Genomic DNA, 21,657 nt, shown 5'->3' with positions numbered 1-21,657 from the left:
GTGGGCTCAGGGTTTGGGTCAAGGGAAGAGTTATTAGCCACACAAGAGAGTAAGGATCAAATTCCTGTCTCTTAAGAACAGGGGCATTCTACAGAAGTTGAATATTTTTAAAGTTTTTTTTTTTTTTTTAATGGCTTCGTTTTCAAATCTGTTTCATATTAGTTGTTCATAAAAATAACACTCAGAATAACATTAAAATTCTGGAACTCTTTACTATTGCTGCTGGAGAGAGTTCTCTGAGTACACATTTTTGCAAATGATGCAAACTCTGTAATGTGATCATAGAATGTTCACAAGGACAGAACATTAGTCAGACATGCTTTGTATGAATGATTGAGTGGGGCCAAAGGAGGAAATTTAACATCATTAACATAGATCATTCAACTTGAATATTTCCTACTGCTTGTCAAACATTATTCTACAGTTCTGCATCTGTTCCTTTGCATTTCTGCCCCAAATTTTCTTATAAAGGTGTTTTGGAGTTTTCTTAAGGTGGAATTTCCCCTCAGCTGTGTAAGTTTTTTAAAGTAGTAATCAATAAAATGTGAGCACTCATCAGAGCTCTAGATCTGCTCCTAGAACAGCCCTACAAAAATGGCGAAGCATTAAAAAGGCAACACCAAGAGGACAGTCATGAACAAAGTTCTTTTTTAATAGTGGCAGATACAAACCAAGAAAGCTTCCACTAAAAGCCACTTAAAATGCGTTACTGACTTCCTAACAGCAAGCAACCATTGCCATCTGCAGAGGTGAGTACTCTCTGGATTGTAACATGCAGCTGCCCAGTCCTCCATCTGCCCATCTGGTTTGAATACTTCTGTTGTAGGTTTAAGAGAGGGAAGTTCTAGCTTTAAGAACTAACCACTATTTCCCTGGATTAAAAAAAAAAAAAAAAAAAAAAGAAAAAAAGAAAAAAAAAGAGGAAAATAATTCCAAGTGTCATTAAAAACAAGGCAGTAGTCTGAAGGAAGCAGACACTGTACGTTTATGGCTGTGTTATAACCTATGAATGAAAGACTGATTGCGGCCTTTTGGTCCCAGAACAAAACTCCATTGAACCCAAACTAGGTTGGGATGAAAATGACCATGCAAGAAAAGCACGTCTGACATTTTACATGGAATATCTGGCAGGTATGAGGTGGGGTAACTACTTCTCTGGCCAAGGACTGGATTTTCATTAATCAGTGTAAAATACAGCATAAGTGAACTAATCTGCTAAATCTAGGAAGGAGTCTGTAATTTGGAACCCTTTTTAATTTCTTTTTTTTTTTTTTAATGCACAATTTCTTTTTCATGACATGCTGGAATTGCTGGTCGCAGGCTTCAGCATAAGTGGTAAAATACAAAGTGTTCTGTGGACACACACAGACACACAGGCATACAGACACACACATGTCTGTAAGAAAGAAGCTCTGTTCACCAACTTAAAAGGGATCTTTTAACTTTTTCTTCTAACTTTAATCTTTTACTGCCTGTTCTTTGGCCACTGTTATGATAAATACCAGGAAAAAGTGAGAGTTATTGGAAGAAGGATAACAGACTGAAGCTTAGTCTCTCCCAAATGAATGGGAGATGTGTTGGTGAACAGTCATGACCTTTTTCAGATACACCCTGCAGGCAGAAAGAGGAAAAGTAAATGATGATACAATTTGTGAGAGACACCATAGTGCAGTGCTTTAAAAACAACAGAAAAAAGGAGAATTTTGAGGCAAGAGGATTCTGACCATGCCTTTCTGTAGTGAGGAATTTATAAGTAACTTTGGTTAAAGGGAAAGTTTGGTGGGGTTTTTTTTGCTTTTGTTTTGTTGTTTTTTTTTTGTTTGTTTTGTTTTGTTTTGTTTTGTTTTGTTTTTTTGTTTTAAGCCTATGAAGTTAGCAAAAAAAATTGCAATTAATTCCATACCCATCACTTCCACAATTTCACATTTTCTTGGCACTTGTCCTGAAACATTCTAAAGGACATGCTATAACATATTATACAGGATTAAGGCATCCCAGAGCTGTGATAATTTAACTTTTCACCTAGATATAGTTGAGTAAATTAACTGATTCTTTTCCCCTTTATATGTTCCCCAAACACAGATATTTATGTTCCTGTCTGACCCAAACTCTGTCCCTTTTGTGATTACTTTCAAGAACCCTGCTGGGTCCAGGTCTGGATGCAGAAATTTAAGGTATATTTGTTTTCTAATACAATCACACTTATTGTAATATATTGTATCCAGATCATCAACACTTTCAGCATCACTGGCAGTGTGAACCTGAGTGGCTTTGTACCCAATCTAGAATGAATTTTCCTTGATTGAATTTATTTACTTACATTGTGGTAAAAAAAAAAATCATAAAAATCCAGGCATTTGAAAATAAGCTGACAGAATTGATTTAAATCAAACTGCTATCTTCTATTCCTGCTTTTCTAGATATGGCAAACTAGAAACTATTCATCCTCCAGTCTTCCATCCCAGAGAAATTAAATTTAATCTTAAACTCTGCTTTATAGCCAAACTTAAGTTTGACTTAAATTCATGAAGTGTTACTAAGGTAATGTTCCAGGTTCTCACTAAATTGAGGAGAATAATTGAACGCATGGCCCATAATAGAAAAACTGTAGTGTGCAGTTTTAATTAAACAAATTCTCATGAATTTAAATTAAGCATACTGCATTTAGTTAATTGACTTGAATTGAAAAACTCATCTCTTGAACTATTGCTTGGAACAGCAATTAACACATTTGTGCAGCCACTAGTGTGAGTAAGTGTTACTTCAGAAGTGAAGGTTTAAGAGTTGCCCTTTACACTCATGTCTCTTAAACATCTGAAGCATGGCAGCATTGCGAGTATATATAAATATATATATATGTGTGTGTGTGTGTGTGTGTGTGTGTGCGTGTGCGTGCTGGTACACACACACATACATATATATATATATATATAAATCAGAATGACATTCACAAAATCTGTCAATGTAATTAGGAGAGGTCTCATGTTGCTTTGAGCAAAGTGCACACATGTGCTACCTGCTTTGGGTGTAATTTTGGTTGGTAGTTATCAACAACAAGTCCTTTGATCTGTATTTTAACTTTTCTTCTGAAGTTTGATAATGCCTAAGGCTTTCTCTCCTGTCTGTTCTCCGTCTCTGTCTCTCCAGGGAACACCTGCTAATTCTTTATCCCAGTTGGCAGAACTAGTCTCTCTTAGAATGAAATGTTTTCCACTGTTTTCCACACCAAAGTACCTGAGTTTGCAAGGAGTCTAGTCCATACTGTACTTCCCCCCCCCCAGCCCAAGTTTCTGAATCTTTCTGTCTTCAAGTAATTTATCATAATTTCTTTACAAGAAAATTAGGCAACAAACCTCAGTTAATGGTGTCTTTGTAACACTCAGGCACTAGAGCGGCAATGTCATGCAACAAAGCAAGCCCTGTTCTTGAGACACTCCACTTTTTAGGGTCTTCAGGGAACTCAGGAGATTCCCTGTGCAGAACCCGTGCAGATATGCAGATACTGCTTTAAATATTCCAGCAATCAGGCAACACAACTTGAAGGACTTATTTTGTTTATAGAAAAATACAAGGTCAAGCTAAGTCCTAAACATTAAGTTATGCAATTATTGGTTAATATGCAAGGTTTCTTCAAAATATAAAGCCATAAATATGCATTTTGATCTGCTAGTGCTTAGTATTTTGGTATAAATATTTGTATTATTGGAACTGATACCAACTACATCAGTGTCCCAGAAGTAACATGCACATGCTATAAAAGGCTAAGTTAGAGAGACCAACGGATTCTAGATTTAGTGACACGATTCACTAATTCAGATAATTGTTCATTCCTGCTTTCTGGGTCTGACTCTACAAAAGAAACCCTAACTTCCTGTAAAACCCATGGGAACCCTAATTGGAGAATCATTGTTCTCTTTTACTCCAACATAAGAATTGGGAGATAATCAACTCATTTGTTAGGGAGGTGATATAAAATGGGACAAAGCATTTTCTTCCATATAGTAAAAACTGACAAAATTTTTAAGAGCCAGTGATCAATGGACCACAACTGAATTAAGATCCAGGAAGAGCACATGCAGGGTAAGAGTATCCAGCAAGCAAGACAATATAGTCACTCTTTTCTGCTTTTTGTTTTGCAAGTCCAAAGAAGGACTTCACCTGAATTCTTAGGCATTTAGTGTTACTGTGGCTGCTGTTTTCCAAGTGCACAACTGCAAAGGTGGGCATCATGAACTAGTACGGACTGGGACAAAATAAAGCACCAGTGTCTTTTCCTTCCCTTCAACAGCAGCTCTTTGAGCCATTTACTGTCACTTGTGGAGCTCTATTCACTTCACTGTGTCTCAGGACAGAAATTTGCTCAATTTTTTTCCCTCTAAACACCCTGAATCATACATATTTTTCTCCTATAATACTCTTAAATTATTTTTCTGTCTGGTCTAAGGGAAAAACTCACTTCATTTCAGTCCATAACAAAGTTTCATTGAATTTTAGTAGATATAGAATTTCACTTTAATTTGTATATGCTTAATCTTTGCAGGGTACTTAACTCTATACATGTAGGTAGCTTCAATGCACTCAAGGAGACGAATCTAACTGTCCAGGGCTTGCCACGATTTCCCTCCCTCTGCTATATTATTTAAGTATTTTGCATATTTCAGATCACATCTTGCTGTCAAGTGTCCAGTGTCAGTCATCATTGCAGAGGAGCTACAACAGGTTAAACCAAGAATTCACTCTGGAAATGTGAAGAACTTCAGGTTGTTAAATGTGAACCTGTTTGTATGGCAGCTGGTGTGTGGTCCTTCCATTCCAAGCTGTCCTTATTTGAAAATCTTCCAGAAAACTTTCTTCTGTTATTTATGCATAGCTCATTTTGCTTAGTAATAAAAATAAATGAAAACAAAACTCTTATAAATTTGGAGGTTATGCATGAAAAACAAACCCATTGAATCCAGCTCCCAGAAAACTAAGCTGAAAATACAATCCACAGTTTGTGTCTTCTTAAAGCATTAGCTAATGGACAGTCTTCCACTCTAAAGTCCATCTTGTTGCCACAAAAAACATTACGCATATTTCTCATACTTAGTTTATAATCCACATTGCCTCCTTTATGTTTTTTTAAATATTTCCAAGTTTTTTTATGCACTCTCTTCCTCAGATTTATATGTTGATAAATAGAATTTAAAAATAGGAATAGCACAAGTAATTGAAGAATTTGAAAGAAAGGAAAACTGTCAATATGTTTTATCTTTTCACCCCTGTGGTGAGTTTCTTTGTGATGCTTTTAGGACTTATCCATGAAAGTAATGGAGCGATGCAGATACCATTAATGGAAACTGCATATTCACAAAAGCCACAAGCAAATATAACTGAATTTTGGGGTTTGGATGGGTTAACAATGAGTTGTGTGCATGATCTGGTTCTTGTTGCCAAGATATCACCTGCACCCAGAATCTTGTGCACCTTCTAACCACCTTCCTTCTTCAGGTGCTCCAGGCAATGCCAAACCAATTTGTCACAGGAGCAGGCAGCTCTCAACCACCTCTAGCAGGCTTGAGTCTGATGGATTTCCAGACTAGTCTTGCCAATATTGTGAGTTATGCACAGTGTTGGAATTGGATAGCTGAAGGACAGAGGTAAGAAAACTGGGAATTGCAACTCACAGTTTCTCTGGTTCCTGTCAAAGTTGGAAAGGACAACTTCAGAGTGATTTTCTGGTGACTTTTTTAGGTCTGTTCAATGCAAGCCATGGAGTTTCTCAGCTGCTTTGTAACAGTAAATTTTTGTTCTGCTGCTTTTACCTTTTCCTCAGCCACAACAGCCTGTTCTGCTCTGTCCACTTTGCAGGCCCACTTTAGGTTATTTGTATAAAAGTAATACTTTGTAGGTCAGGACTCAATCCATTTTAGGGACTATAAATCAGAACAAAGAGAGAAATAAAGAGAAAAGGAATCAAAGGGAATAGTCAAAGATGAGAGCAGTAAAAGGAGCAAACGTTTTCTCCATATCTATAATTGACTGCAGAACAAAGTCAGACTGGTTTTGGTAACCAGGGTGTAACAATCAGGCTTGAGGTTAAACCTATTTTCCTGAGGACAGCAGAACAATCTATCTGAGCATCATATCTGTAATAATGAAGTTTTAGAGGAGTGATTAAAGACTAAAAAAAAGTGCATTGGAATGTTGGCATTGGATTCCCAGCCAAGCTGAAGGCCAGAGCTGCAGGTGCAAAAAGATTTCCACTACATTACAACAGAGCATTTTAGAAAGGGCAACACTTCCCGTTAATAGGCTGCTCACCTATTGGGTGTTTCTAAGCATCCTAATGCTCTTGCCACTTTGACAAAGACCTAATATAAAAAACCTACTTCTTGACTAATAATTTCAGTAAAGTGGGTTTTTTTTTTCAAAGATATTTTAGTTCAATATTAGCAGTTTGCTTGAATTGGTTCTTAACCTCTCCCGGTTTCTACTTCATTGTCTGGGGGTCCATGTTAGGCTTCTGGGATCCTAAATTTAGAAGTGTAATTGCATTCCCAAAAACTCTTCCTGCCTCACAATGAGGCCAAACTGCCTCCTTCTGTTCTCCCATGCAGGCTTTTGCCCTCTGATGCCTCTTAACAGCTAAACCTTTGCTTCTAGTTTCCATCAGAGCTGCTGAAGGAAGCTGGCTAAGAAAAACTGCAGACACTACAGCCAAACTAGAGAGTGTTGACTTGGAGCAGATCCTAGCAACATAGCTTGTTACAGGCAGCAAACAGGTATAACTTTTCACATGCAGTCACATACACACAGCACAGCAAAGCAGGTTGCTTACCCATGCCACAAAACCAGGTCATTGGAAAGAAGATTAAGTCTAAAAGGGCTCAGAAGGATGTTTACACCTATCCACAGCCATTCCTGCTGGTTCCAGAAAGAATTTTACTATGTGAGTAGGTTCTCAAATGGGTTGCAGAGGATGGACTACAGATAGATTGTGGAAACTGGGCACATGTTGTTTTGAGGTAGTAGGGAACGGAGAAAGACACGACAGCTCCAGCTGGGAATTTATATTTCTCTTCTCCACAGCTTTTCAGGAAATTATCTGCAGAGAGTCCAAGTGAATAGAAATTACAAGTTAAATTAGGATCTAGGTGATGAAAAATTTTAGGTTAAGCTGTATTAGAAATTTTGTATTACACGACTTATTGATTGCAATAGATTTTCAGCTATGAGAGTCATAATATAGAATGTTATCTTTAGTCTTCTGAGAATAAAAACCTTCAGTTGCAACTATGACTTAGTGCAACCATTATTCTGCCATGGATCCCTAAAAGAATCTATTCATCCCTTCCTCCATGTTGGAGAACAGCATTGTCCACTTCAGCCTCCTGGGGGCTTCACCAGCACAAGCTTCCCACCTTCCACAGTCAGGTCTTTGATGTCTAGCTTCATTCCACGGTGCCAAATCTCTACAGGTGGTGAATCCCTGACATTTCACTAGCTAGGACATATATTCTACAGGTTAGAAGATGCACTAAAAGCAAAGGGAACCCCTTGCTCATATCTGAGCATGTGCCATGAGGGCCTGCTACCTGCACTGGACCCATATTTGTTATTGAGGAAAAAAAAAAAAAAAGAAATAATTAAATCATTCTCTCCAGATAAAGTTTAAACATTCAAGCTCTGATGTGTTTCAGTCTTAACAGCTGATGGGTGAAATCTGTGGAGGAGGTATAGGCAGCTGAACAGACATGAGCAGTAGTAACTGCATTTTTAAGGCCAATGATCTGATCCTAATATACTAAGAATTATTATCGCAACTTACCAAGGGTTTAAATATGGGCTGTTTATGTCCCATATTTCTCCCTTCCAGCTGCTGAATTTTCCTGAAGCTGGCAGGCCTGCAAAGCATTCCCAGTAGCTGTTCAGGAAGGGGCAGAGACATGCTAACCAACTGCTTGCACTCAACAAATGGAAATCCTATATGGATCACAGAATAACACAGTTTTACGGGGAGTCAAATACTGGTGGGTTTGAAAAACAAGGTTAGTTGCTTAACCTAGGCCTGAAAGAGAAGGCTTAATCTTCTATCCTCCTGCATCATGAATGATTTCATATCATTTTAATCTCTCTTGCCATAGACATATAACTCTGAGGAAGATAGCTTCACGTGCTGCAAGGTACAGGGAATCTGCTTCTTACCATCTGTTTCTCTGATTTTTTTGCTGTATATCCCTGCACAGCATTTGAGGGAGAGACACCGCGGAGCAGCGCACCGTCCCTGTGTCCCTCCATCGATCCCCTGTCCCTTCCCCGCACTCTTTCCTGGAGCCTACACCGCGGGAGCCTTCGCAGAGTCTTTGTGTCGCGCTGTCGCATACCGCTCGTCTGTTCCTGCCGCCTGTCCCCCGTCCCTGCGCGCAGCGCTGGGGAGTACTGCGCCCGCTTTTCCACAAGGCGCGACCCCGCTGCTGCAAACCCGGTGCGACCCCTCGGTGACAGCCCCGGCGACAGCCCCGGTGACAGCCCCGCCATCCCGCGCTGCCCCCGCGCCCGGCCGCACCTCCCCTCCCGCATCCGCGTCCGGCCCCGCCCGCACCTGCGGACACCGCCCGCGCCCCCCGGCCCCACGGGACCGCGCTGCCCGCCCGTGTCACGGCGCTCCCCGGCCTCCCCGCCCACCGTCTTCTCCCCTCCCAGACAGGCACGGCCGAGGCAAAGCGGCGGGCGGGCGGCTGCCTCCGCCTCCTTCCCTTCTCCTCAGATGCCCTTTGCAGGGTTATTATTACAGTTCGTGGCTGCGCTCCGCCTGCCCCCCACCCCCCACCCCCTCCCCGCCCGCCCCTCCGCGCTGCGCAGCGCGCTGGCCGCGCTCCCCGCCCGGGCTGGCCGCCGCCCAGGGGTGCGGGATCCCCGCGGCCCGGAGCCAGCGCGCTCCGCTCCCCGCACCATCGCCCCGCACCATCATCGCCCCGCTCCCCGCAGCCGGTGCTGCCCCGGCGGGGCTCGGCCGGCGGCGGGGCGGGCGCTGCCCTGGGGCTCCCAGACAGCGGGGGGAACGCGGGGCTGCGGATTATTGCAGACTAAGCAGTCTGGCGCTGCAGCATCGTGCGGGGGGAGGCGGGCGGGCAGGGGGAGTGTGTGCGTGCGTGCGTGCGTGTGTGTGTGTGTGTGTGTGTGTAAAGGGGGGATGGAGCTGGCAGCTGGCCAGCTACCATCAGAATTAGCTCATTGTTCAATATAACCAGCGCTGGCAAGCAAAACCCAGCCCGAGAGAAGGAACGGGCGGGAGGGGGGGGGGGGGGGGGGGCGGGGGGAGAGAGAGACTTTCCCCCAGCCCCCCCCACCCCTTTTTTCTTTTTTTTTTTTTTTTCTCCGAGGCTGCACTTTGGAAGAGGTGCAGTCATTCTTACCCACACCCCCTACCCTCTCTCCACTCCCCCAACTATAAATTCCCTTCTGTAGCATGCTGCCCTTTTTGTAATCCACATTTGTGTTTCAGATCATGTAGAAAGGACAGAAAGTGAGCAGGGAGCGGGGGCTTTTGTCTGTAAGTATATGCAATTCCAATCCACAGAATTTTATTTTTTTTAGTTAATCCCCTTTCTCTCTCTCCCTCCCTCTCCCTCCTTTCTGCTTTCTTCTCTCTGTGTTTCTCCGTTTCTTTTAATTTCTTTTTGATTTCTTTCTGTCCTTAGCCAGACTTTGCTGCAGCTTGGCTTTCCCCTCTCGGTGCACGTTTCCAAACAGGCTTTTTTAAGGAAAATGAGAAAACGTGCAGTATATGTGTCTAACTCTTTGTCTTTGTGCTTTAAGGCTGGATTTCTAGGCTGAGGATTTTTCTGTACACATGCAAGGGGAGATGAGAAGTGATTTTCTAAAATATTTTCCTTTTTCTGGGTTTTGCATTCCACAAACACCAAAATGCATTTTTGAACCTAATGCACTTGGCTTTGTTAGCATGCGTGCAAGGCTCTAGGACAGGTTTATCATCTCCTTTCTTCTCCCTTGTAAAACGAATCTCCCTCTTCTCCGCCCTGACACTGGATTCCTCTCAGGCTGCTGGGGTTTATTTTTAGAAAGCAGTCATTCTTGCAACAGCCTTCTGCATTTTTGCATGTGCAGCAGTTAAATTTTGGGTGGTTCTTTCGAGAAAAAAACAAAACAAAACAAAAAATTCCAACAAAACAAAAAGCCAAAACAAACCATGTTTTGCTGAACATGTAGTGACATGATACTTTTTTCAAACATTTCTGTGTATATTTATGGATGTATGTGTTTGCAGTTTTAAATCCAATATGTGTGTGTGTTTGTGTAAACATATGACTCGTGCCTAATTATATTTCATACATACATGCTATAGGTAAGAAATATGTAATCAATAGAAGAGAACTTTTAATTTTTGTTTCTATAAGAAAGCTGATAAAGGAGATATGCTACAAATTCAGTCCATTAAGACCGTGATAATTTAAGGTAAATGAGGTAGGACCTACTCTTCTTTTTTTTCTCTCCCTCTTTAAAATAGGGGGTGTGTGTGGAATAGAGAGAGGGAGAAAACTGGAGGTTATGTAATGCAGTGCCATTTCCAAAAATACCTACTCTCTGGGCTGTTACATTGTGTTATACTGGTTCCTTGATTGCAAAAACCCACACTTAGTAGTATGCCTGGGAACAATGGACCACAAATTACAGTAAACATAGACTGACAGGTTTTTGTCCTCTTGACTGATTTTTACCTGTGTTAACCATTACATGTGGGGCTTTTCAGAAATATACCCAGGACTAAGAATAGCATGGGGTTCTGCAAATACAGGTACCAGGGATTCCTTTGTCCTATATTTAAGCCTACAGATCACTGAAGTGCAGAGATGCATGATATATAAGCATATGTGTAGTTAGAATAATTTGCATGACTTTAATCTTAACCACTGAAGCTTATACTTGGTTCACCCACTGTTATGCTGGCAAAAAAAATATCATTTAACTATTGTGACAGGTGGAATTACTTTTTTTTTTTCATTTTTTATTTTCTTAAAATTGTTTTCAGATTGTTCTCCTTGTGCTACTTGAGAGGAACTGCAATCCCAAGACTTAACAGAACCTAAAAATGGTAAGAATTAGTTGCTTTAGCAGAGTATCAAAAATTTTTTGTGTCAATACAAACCTTATTTCCCTCTTCCCAATACTCATTTATAAATAGGACCTTTATATGACATAGTTTTTGAGGCTATGAGGACTTACCATACAATAACTGATGTATTCTGAGAAGCTCCTTATGTTGGATCTTTTATTTTCTTGCATTTTTGAATAAAAATCTGAAATCCATCTCTGTGCAGTAAGGCTTATTTAATTGAAACAAGAAATATTTAAGTTATTGTGAAAAATACACATGTAGCAATACATGCAGACAAAACAATATCCAGTAAGGCCAACACTGACATCTTTCTCACAAAAAGAAGAAATAGGTCATTGCACTTTGTAAGTGAAAAAGATTTAATATCAGTCTGTCGGGGAAGTACATAAGGTGCAACCTAAATTTTCTTATTAGGTTGACCTTCTGAAAACACTACCATTCTTTGGACACAGATCTGTTCTAGAAAAAAATGTTTAGGCCTCAAATCTGACTGAACTTACAGTCACTTGTTTGGAATGTGTTTAATGAACAACAGCCTATTTTTAGGTGTTTCTATTTTTATTGATTAAAGCCCATTTTTTATATTCTGAGATACCACTGCTGACAAACTCCTGATTTTAAGGATATGCATGTAAAAATGGTATTCTCTGAGAAGGACTGTCTCAGACTCAGGAGGACAAAGGTAACAGTATTTTTTTAGAAAAAGTGCTCAAAGTAGGCAGATTTTGTTCAGACAGTTTTTCATCCTTGTAGCATTCTTAGCTGAGGATGCAGCTATCTCAGAATCATATCTAAATACATGTACTGGCAAAAATGTGATATATTTTGGATGCTACAGGATAAAATCATGATCAAACCTCTGTTAATTAGTACTGAGCAATGCTTTTAAGTAGCATTGCATAGGGTATACATTTGCACAGAATATTTTCCCCTGTGTGAGGTTCTGAGGGAGATACTCTTATGAAGATTGGGCTAATTGCATTAATATTATCCATGTCTGGTTCTTTGGGGTTGTTTTGATATTGGGGAGGAGTGATGATCAAAGAATGATCAAAATAAGCAAATTTGTAACGTACTCTGTTATAAAGGCTTTGTTTTTTGTTTTTGGCTCCTTGTTTTATATCATTCCTATCTGCAAAAATAAACTTGCAAATTCTGGAGTTTTAGTCTATTCTGGAACCTACTTTCATCAAAGTGCTTTGCTCATCTGTGTATAAATGTATAGATGGGGGTGGGGAATTAAAAGGGAAATGATTCACTTAAACTGTGAATAGAAATCATGCTAAAATACATGTTGTTCACACAACTGTGGAATATTGGATAAGGCAACTGTTTTCCTACCAAACACCAAGGTGACAATCAGCCCACATTTTAGATGTTATGCAGGCTGCTATGTGCAATATATGCCTATATATGGAACAAAAGATTATTTTAAGTTTAGTTAGGCATAAAATAGCCACTGATTTCTACCAGCAGATGGTTCTATAAATCTAGCAAGGTTCCTATAGTAGTCAATGAAATCAGTTTTATAAAGCCAGTCTCTGGGCCACAACATAAAATACAACTTAAAGCTATCCAAATGCAAAAAATAAAATGTTGTTACCCACCTGTCTAGTCCCATTGTTTGCCTTGCAGTGTAACATAAATACAAACCTCATTTAACTGTTTTTAGAAGTTCCCCTTCTTTTTTGTACTATTAGGTTTTATCCCAGCTTGCAAGGATGTTTAAGATGTGATACTTGGCAGAATCTCTTCTACCACCACCCTTTTTTCCCCTTTTTTTCACTTCTGGCACACTAACACGGAATGTAATTAGAAGTCAGACCAGTGACACACTTTCCTTGCAGTAGTGAACACACTTGTCTTTGGCATATTTCTTCTTGTATTAACTGCAAGTATCTCTCTAATCATTCTAATTTACAGAAAATATTCTTCTTTGCATATCAACACTTTCTGCACACTGAAATACATGATCGTGAAAGAGCTTACTTTGTTTTAATATCACAGTATATACAAAGGCTCTACCCTGCTCTCACTGGTCAGTTGAAATTTAGCTATTGTGTTTCAGTAGACTGGGATAGAAGTTAAAAAATGGGGGGAAATGGCCTTCTTATTCCTTTGCCAGTTGGAAAGTTCATTAATTACTTAGCTAACCTTCCAGTAAAATTTGAAATGACTAGAATAAACTTGTTCAGTGAGAACAAATGAATTCTTGGTTTAACTTCACTGTCTTGCCCTCTTAGTGTCTTAATTTTCTTTTCTCATAAAATGCTTCTCAAAAATTTTAAACAGTAAAAGCAAGTTATTTAACACATTAGTTTTCAATGCTGCTTCTCCTTTTCCTGGACTTGGAATTAGAATTACCTCATTAGTTAATCAGTCTTTCTTGCACCCGTTTAATAATAATATCCTCAATTTTAAGAGGAACAGAAAAGAAGAGTGCACTTTCTTATACTTTTAACTCATGGACATTTTAAGCCATTTTACACAAGAACATTTGCCATTTGAAGGTCTGTCCTTACTTCTGCATAACGCATTTCCTTTAAATGTCCACCTGAAGGTGGAAAGAGCCTCTTATATTTATGTGCAATGTATAAAATCCTCAGGTGGCTTAAGTGGTCTTTTAATTTGAAATGCTAGAACTTCTATATACTACTTTCATGGCAAGTGCTGAGTGTTATGAAATATAAACTAAAATTTTACTTAATATTAACTAAAATCTTAGCTAACAAGGGGGGAAAACTGTTCTAACTAAAAAAGAATTTCGAAAAAGGAATTTGTTTTAAATTTTTTTCTGCCCCTTCCAGTCATTGAAAGTGATCCAATAATTTAAATAAAGGAACATGTTAGAAAATTGGGAGTAAGGAAGTCTTAATTCCAGTTTTCTGTGATCTGAAAGGGTTGGGTTTTGTGTTGTTTGTTTGTTTTTGTTATGGTAAATATTAGTTTTTAAATAAAGAAATCAGATCATCATTTTAGACAGTTAGAGAAGTAGTCTGTTTATTTGCTTTCAAAACACTTAGGTGTGTCCATTTCTCCTTCTTGTGGATTTTAAGTTGAGTTCTGGGAGCTCACAGTGATGGTGCTTAAAGAATTTAAACTAAAAACACTAATAAATGTGTATATAAGCAAACAGATCCTTAAAAATTTAATTTTGACTTTTCTGAAAGTAAACAGAAGATAATGTAGAGCCAATAATTAATTTTCTCCTGACTTACCACAATGAGATGGCTTTCTTGTCAGCCTTTCTTACTGGTGTGGAGTCTCTGGGCTGGCTGTTGTACAGTGTAGCTGTGTCATCGCAGAGCAAAAAGGCTCTGGAAGTAGGTAATTTGGGCTGAATGCTTCCTGTCCTGCATCCTTGCCTGAACTACATCACTTCTGAGGTTATTCTGTCATATTTTATTATTTACAGTCCCTGTATTTTATAGTCTTACTTTGAGGAAAAGAGAAATAGGGGATGATGACCTTTAAGGGTGAGAACATTTTGGAGAAAAACCTTTCTTTTTTAAGTCAGAGGGAAAGAAAAGAGAAAAGAATCAACATCCTATTTAGTTTTTTTTTGCTTATGTGGGTTTTTTTTCTTCTAGTTTGTAGAGAAATTTATAGTATCATTTACTTTAGGTGAAGATATTTATGAACAAAATTTTGTGTTTAAAATTTCATCCCAATTTAACCATTACTAACCTTTTCCCAGGGAGTTACATGCAGGTGTCTTTACACAATCTGTAATTTTCTGTGCCCCTGGGCTGGAACAGCTTTTCATAATTTTAGGATTATTTGTGGAGAATGGAGTCTAGAATTGGTCTGGCAGAGGCAGGCATTATTTGGAACCTTTTATATGCTCTGAGGGGAAAAAGAAAAAAAAAAAAAAAAAAAAAAAGGCAAGGTAATGAAATGAGACATTTTGTCCAGCCCATTACTAGATGCACACTGGACAAAAGCATCTCTTGGTCTGGCATGAGAAAACTCAGACCTGGTTGATTATTACCAAGCCTGGTACTGGAACTGGAATTGGAGTCTCCTTTATGGTAAGTCAGAGCCACACAGAACCTGCAGGACTGTCAGATTTGGTCAAGAGAAGTAATTGTGAGGGATGAAAGATAAATAGTTTTGGCCATCTGAACATGTATATTGTGCTTTTTTATTATGCTTATGTAATGTGCATGTTATACATTGTGTGTAGTTTGCACCATGCTACTTGATTGCTGAAAACTCAGGGATAATTAATGCTTTTCCAGCTTACAAAGTTTATAAGCAGAAATACAAACCAGTTTTTGCAATACTTCTGTCAAGCCACCTGTTCAGCTGAGCAGAAAACAAAACTTTACTTGATTATGGGTAGAAAAGCAGAGTTTAAAAAAAAAGTATTTTTTGCCCAAAGCTATAGATACTGTGGATATTTCAGTGGTAGAGCTCATATGCACATGAAAAGACAAAAGCTTTTTATATACTTGTTTCTACTCAGTCATAAAGATACTCTGGGTGCTAAAATTTTGCTACTCTGGCCCAGCATACTCTATCTGAATTGGACTGTGTTGACACATGGAATGGGAGGTTTATGTAATACTAAGTCCAGGAAAAATCTTTACTGATTTTTTTTCTCAAAGGCTGAAATTTTGGAAAATCAGAAATAAGAATATACATCCAGTAACACTACAGCTGTAACATTATTTTTTTAAGGCTTGGGATCTAATGCCATCACTAACAATATTTTTACTTTTTATCTCACTTTGCTATGCTGCTGCTTCATAACTGAATTCTGATCCTTGTATATGCTGAAGAGATGGGGAAAGGAGGACACTTAATAGTTCTAGAACAACTTTATAAACATAATTCAGCTGGCTTCATTGACTGGGGCAGGATATTTTAATAAAAATAGTTTTATCGATTTGTATTTTGGTTTTATTATATTTGGTTTTATATATATTATTATAAATATTTATTCATCTCATTAAACCATATTAATTGAGGACACAATCTTCAAAGGTGAAAACAATATTCTTTCCAAATGTTTAATGTAGAATTATAGTATGAATCACTGTTTGAGTGTTACATGCAATTCTATTTGGACTTCTGGTCTGGCAAATTCACAGTAGCAGTACTGAATGAATCCTTGTGTACATGTTGCTGGGAGGATTCCTGATGTTTTCTTCTGTAAACACTCCATTAAAATAAACAAATAAACAAGTAAAAACAACCCACTCTCAGAATAAATAGGATTTTCTCATCCTGCAGGAAGAAGTGTCTCTGGAATAATTTTGTAAACACAAAATAAACCTGTTTATCTCTACCAGCTTGGCATACTTAGGTGGGAGCAAGTTAAAAAAAGTTCTAAGAAATCTGTGCATCCTCGCTGGAGGTGGTGAAAGCCTTGGCTTAATACACACATTATCAGAAAGAACCCCTGGCCTCTTCCATCACTGAAGGCACACATTGACACCTCAGAGCTACCTTAGAAAGGTCAAGTTAGAGAGGAGCAAATCTTCTTTGCTTTAAAATGACTATGTATCTGTGATAAATCTCCATCACAAAAGAGTATGAGTTTACACAGCTCCTTAGATGAGTCCCAGAACCCACAGATATTTTATTACTTTTAGCCCCCAGAACATCCATGATACATTTTGTGCTTTTGTGTCTGGAGTAGCACTTAGCTGCATTACTATCTACCTAGTAGAGGCTGGTAGTAGGGAAGCTTCAGGTGAATGTACCACAGTGCTTTCAAGCACTTGTTAACAATCAGCTGCCCTCATCACATCTCTTTTAATGAGGTAAGTAAGGAATGGCTCTACAAGGTGTTTCTCTCTCCCATTTCCAAGAGTATGGCTGGGGCTTTTTAATACTTGCCTGCAAAATGCTGTTTGGGCAAGGGGCTGGCACCTCCTGAGGAGAAAGAAGGGCTCTGCACTTGGGGAACAGCATCCCTGGTTGGATTTCTGCTCATCTTTTTGGTACGTGGGAGAAAAGCTGTTGTAGTCCAAAGCAGTCTCTTGAGCCTTCTGTAAGTTACAGCATTCAGGCCATTATTTAGAATAGGAAATTTTAAGAAATAAACACTTGTTTTGGGAGACTGGTGTATACATTTTGTGTACCCAAAGAGTGGAGGGCCAGGTCTGAGGGGGCACACAGGAGAAGTGTTATTCTGCTCTGTCTCTGTTTCTATTCTTAACAATTCACTACTGGCCACTGTTCTTGCTGGATTTTTCCATTAAGATCAAAACTCAATAAAATGAGGACACATGACTAAATAGACTTTTTGGTCAGCCCCTGACCATGCTCCTTTTCTTCCTCCTCTGTAGCTCAAGTAATTTGTCCATGTTATGTATGAAACTACTGAAAAACTACTATGCATCCTTTGCCTATTTTCAGAATTTTTGTTGCCATTTTTTGTTGTGTATCCACCTGAGTTTATAACAAGAGACTTGCTTATACACCTTATTTTGCAGTTACCATTAGGTGTAGGTGCAAATACTTACTAGTTAAGCTCTACCTTATTGCATTTGAGGAGCAAATTACAAACTCCTATATAATTAACTGAGAACTAGAATATTATTTCATTTCTCAGCCTTGTTGTTGTTGTTTTTCTGTGTGTTGCATGTTAAATAAAACAAAACAAAAATACTGTGGTACAGAGGCAAACAAATATGTGGGGTTGTACTGGGTTCTGAGTTAGGTTTTCTGCATGGTTGATTTACTTATTTTGATTTCTATGATGTTTTGGAGACCATAGAAATTTACTGGAGGAACAAAGTAATTCACAGCCATTTCATTGCTTGATGGAACTTTCCACATAATATAAATTTGATTTTTTTTTCTCTGAAATAAATGTATTCTTTCTCTTTCAAGGAGTGCAATACTCTGGTAATAGTTTACTCTAAGGAAAATTCATTAATTCAGTAAGAAGTTGGAGGACCAGTTATGACCGTGTTCACAATGTACTGCTTAGTTTTTTTTTTTCTTAGTCTTTGTATACATGGTAAATACTAACAATGTTTTGTAATGATTTTTGTGTATTAATGAAGTAAAAAAGCAGCATGACACTCGTAGCACACAAGCGGGATTGATCCTCACTGGTGCAGAAAAGTGAAAATTGATCTCTCTTCCTAAAAATTGATCTCTCTTCCTAAAAATCACATTCAGGTGGTGTGGAGTGGATTCCTTCCCAAGGAAAGTTAGAAAATGTTTTCTAGAACTAACCTCATTCAATCACATATGTTAGAATTCAGCTAAATTTTCTGTAGAGGGGTTCTTACTGGATAAAGAGTTGGGCAGAAGTCTTATTTGTAAATACATATATAAATCATGCAACCTGTATATGGATGAGGACAGGAATGAGTCCCTTGAAGAAGCTGATACAGATAAGTCAGGGTAGGAGACTGCATAGGAGCAGATGCTTCAGTGTCACCTCAAGAATAGATGCTTTTAAGAACAACAAAGGAAACAACAGATGACTATGTGTTTATAGGAGAAGCTTTTCAAGGTCACTTATTTATGCTGTTTAGGGAAGGAGCAAATGACATCCTATTCTGTGAAATTGACAGAAATTGCAGAGAGATGCAAAAGGACTGCTAAAATCCCCAAATACCTAATAAATAAACTTCGTAATTCATTTGCAGTGTGGAGAGGGGGATGCAAGGAAAAGCATACTTGTCTCATTTAGGCCTTTTCATCTCTATGTGGTTGTGAGTTTGAGTCATCAGATGGGGAGGAATAAAAAGTAGCAGTAATATCTTCCCCATGAAAAGGCAAAGACATCAAAAGATGCTGATGCAGAGAAGTCAATGGCAAATTCAGGTGTACAGCTGTCTTGCCATGTTCTGCTGATATTCTGCCAAGTATTAATTATCATTGCAATGGCAGATAAAGTCTCATAAAGGCGTGCCACTTGGAGCAATCCCAACTGCAGAATCATGTTGTAACTCTTCATCAGTTCTCTCAAACCATTTATCTAACCTTTACTTTGTGGGACTAACCAAGTGAAATAAATGTAAATTACTGTTTTTCCCCACTGTGGTTTTTTTTTTTTTTTTTATGTTCATGGCACTGATGTGAAGACCAAGAATGACAAAAAAATCTGCTGCCCTGACAGAATACTGAAACCATGAAGTCAGGTTATTTGGGATGACTGTCACTGCACCTCAGGCAGAGGCTCAGACTCGTGATGCAGAGAAACTCAAAAATGCAAACAAGTTCACAAAATTGTTAAGCCTCACATCTGCTAAATCACATAATCACAGCATTTTAAAATTATTAAGCTAAGGTAATGAAATTGCACTTTAACTTGGGCAAGTTTGGTTTCTGCTGTTTCCATAGGGAAATCTTCCTCAGTAAGCCTGTTCCAGAGTCAGGCTATCACAACACCAGCCTCCCGTTTCTTCATGAGTACAGCTTCGTAAATATAACAAAGGCTCATTAAAACTTCAAGGACTCACTGAAATAAGGAGTAATCATGAGTACTCTTGATGTAGCTTTGTCCCTCTCCAGAAGATCTGGAAAATAAAAGCTGTGACTGATAGAATACTTCTGTCCAACTAAACTCTTAAAAAGCAGCATCTGTTCAGCTCACAGTTGGTGTATGTATTAAATCTTGTGTGCTAGGTTAGGAACACAGTGGATATTTGTATTTTGTACTTTCATAATGTTCCCCTCACAGTCTCAAAAATAAATTACTGAGGATGGGAGCATTAGTTTACCCCTTGCACTGAAGCAAAGGCTTTAATCCTAGCACAAGCTTTCCCTCCAGTTCGGCTTAAAAAGAATTAGTGAGGTTTTCATTCACAAAATTATTTATTTAGTGTTTGAGCAGTGGCACAGTAAGATTGTTTATGCATTTGGATTGTGATTGTGGGATGTTGGTTAGAAAGAAAATGTTTTACTGTAGTGGGAGGCATTTGAGGGAATTGAGAAGTACATGGTAGGTTGTGCTGTGAAATGTACATCTACAGCTCAAACTAGCTGGCAACTAAGAAATTTTAAAGAAATGTAGGTACAGAAATGAGGAGGAGTGTTCCTTTTTGGCTATACAACCCACTCTCAGGAGTAGGGTGGCCTCTCTCCCTTTCTCTGTTCTGGATTAGGCACTCAATCCTCACAGCTGCACAATGTCATTTTAGTGCAGCAGAGAGAACAAGCATGCCTCTTTCTTTCCTTCTTTTCTCCGCACACCTCTTATCATTCTACTCCCATGTTCCTCAGCATGTGGCCATCTGTGCCTGCTATTATACTGCTAATCCATATAGTAAATCTTTTTCTTATAATTTTTTTCCTTTCTTAGGTAGGTTACTGCAGAATTTTTGGACAGGGTCACCTTTTATTTAGAATTAGGATCTACAGTACTTGTCATAATTTTCTTTTTGTTTTCATTCGTCCCTGCCTCAAAATTGGTTTATAAGACAAAGAGGTTATCTGAAGGTGGTTGCTGATTTCCCCAGAGCAGTTGCCCTTCAATAAACTTTTAGTTAAGATATCAAGAGTGCAGTTGAATACCACTCTACATCCTGAATAAGACTTGATTACAAGAATGCAGTGATTCACATGGGAAAAAAAGTGAAAAAATAGAAAAAAAAATAATTACAAGGGTTTTATCAATTGTTTCTTAATGATAAAAACCTTGGGAATGCTTACAGGAGTATGCTCATTTTGGTAAGTTTAACATGCCATAAATCTGGGGTTTTTTTGCTCTTGATGGATTTATATGAATGTTTGAAAGATGCTCTTAGTGAATTGGAATGAAGAGTGGGTACCAAATCAATTTTAGCACTTGGATGTGACTAATAGAGTATGTTAAGTTCAGCTCTGTTAAAATTATTTTGTGTATCTGTTTTAAGGCTGGGCAAAAGATTGTGCTCCCCTACCATTGTTCTTTGAAAAAGCATGGCTTAAAATGAAAAAAAAATCACAGAAATTAGAATTTTGAAATGTTGCTAAAACAGAGCTAGAGCAAAAGAGTTTCTCAGTCTCTTGGCCAAAGGAGTAAAGTAGAGTCTACTGGTTTTTAATCCTCCTGGTTTGAAAAAAAACCCAAGCTGAAACAACCCAAACAACTATCAGTAGTTCTGGAATCTGAGAGATCTGGTAAACAGACTAGGCATTTATTTGCCTCCACTTTTTCTCTTCTTTAGTATTAAATTGCATTATTTGTATCTTTTCAGGAGACTGGAAGCTACAAAATGGAAAGCATACTCATAGAGAACCCATAATTCCCAGTTTTCAAGTTGTCCTCAATGTTTAAGGCAGAATTGCATGTTTTTGCATAGCAGTGTCTCAGGTAGCTCTTCCCACATCTGATGGTTCATGTATGAAGCTTCCTGGCTTAACTGTCTGGCTAATGATGATCAAACAGTGAGGCTATCAATGTGAGTCAGCATTATGCAGACTTGCAGAAACTGTACTTTTCTATCCACCCTAAAGCTCAGTAATTCCGTTCTGAATCCTGATACTTTGGTTATTTAAGCCAAGCTTGCACTTGCATAACAGTCACACAGGAAGTACTAAGAAATGAAAATTTGGTGTGTATCAATGGAAGCGTTTATTTAGAA

At 38.6% G+C, this 21,657-nt stretch overlaps 2 long non-coding RNA genes across 3 annotated transcripts; one reads left to right on the top strand and one right to left on the bottom strand.

The window, feature by feature from the left end:
• Nucleotides 1-5,805: 5,805 nt before the first annotated feature.
• On the bottom strand, nucleotides 5,806-7,949 carry LOC128781892 (uncharacterized). Its single transcript, XR_008428553.1, has 3 exons — nucleotides 7,811-7,949; nucleotides 6,821-7,087; nucleotides 5,806-5,915 (listed from the first exon to the last, which is right to left on the bottom strand). It is a non-coding gene; the product is annotated as an uncharacterized LOC128781892 (long non-coding RNA).
• Nucleotides 7,950-9,393: 1,444 nt separating this feature from the next.
• Nucleotides 9,394-16,080, top strand: LOC128782411 (uncharacterized). Of its 2 annotated transcripts, XR_008428766.1 has the most exons (4): nucleotides 9,394-9,535; nucleotides 11,033-11,095; nucleotides 15,035-15,150; nucleotides 15,904-16,080. It is a non-coding gene; the product is annotated as an uncharacterized LOC128782411 (long non-coding RNA). The 2 variants fall into 2 exon arrangements; XR_008428767.1 differs by lacking the exon at nucleotides 15,035-15,150.
• The last annotated feature ends 5,577 nt before the right edge of the window (nucleotides 16,081-21,657 follow it).

This window comes from Vidua chalybeata, chromosome Z, assembly GCF_026979565.1.
Source record: "Vidua chalybeata isolate OUT-0048 chromosome Z, bVidCha1 merged haplotype, whole genome shotgun sequence".
In the NCBI taxonomy this organism is placed as follows: domain Eukaryota; kingdom Metazoa; phylum Chordata; class Aves; order Passeriformes; family Viduidae; genus Vidua; species Vidua chalybeata.
This window is presented reverse-complemented; position numbering and strand designations above follow the sequence as displayed.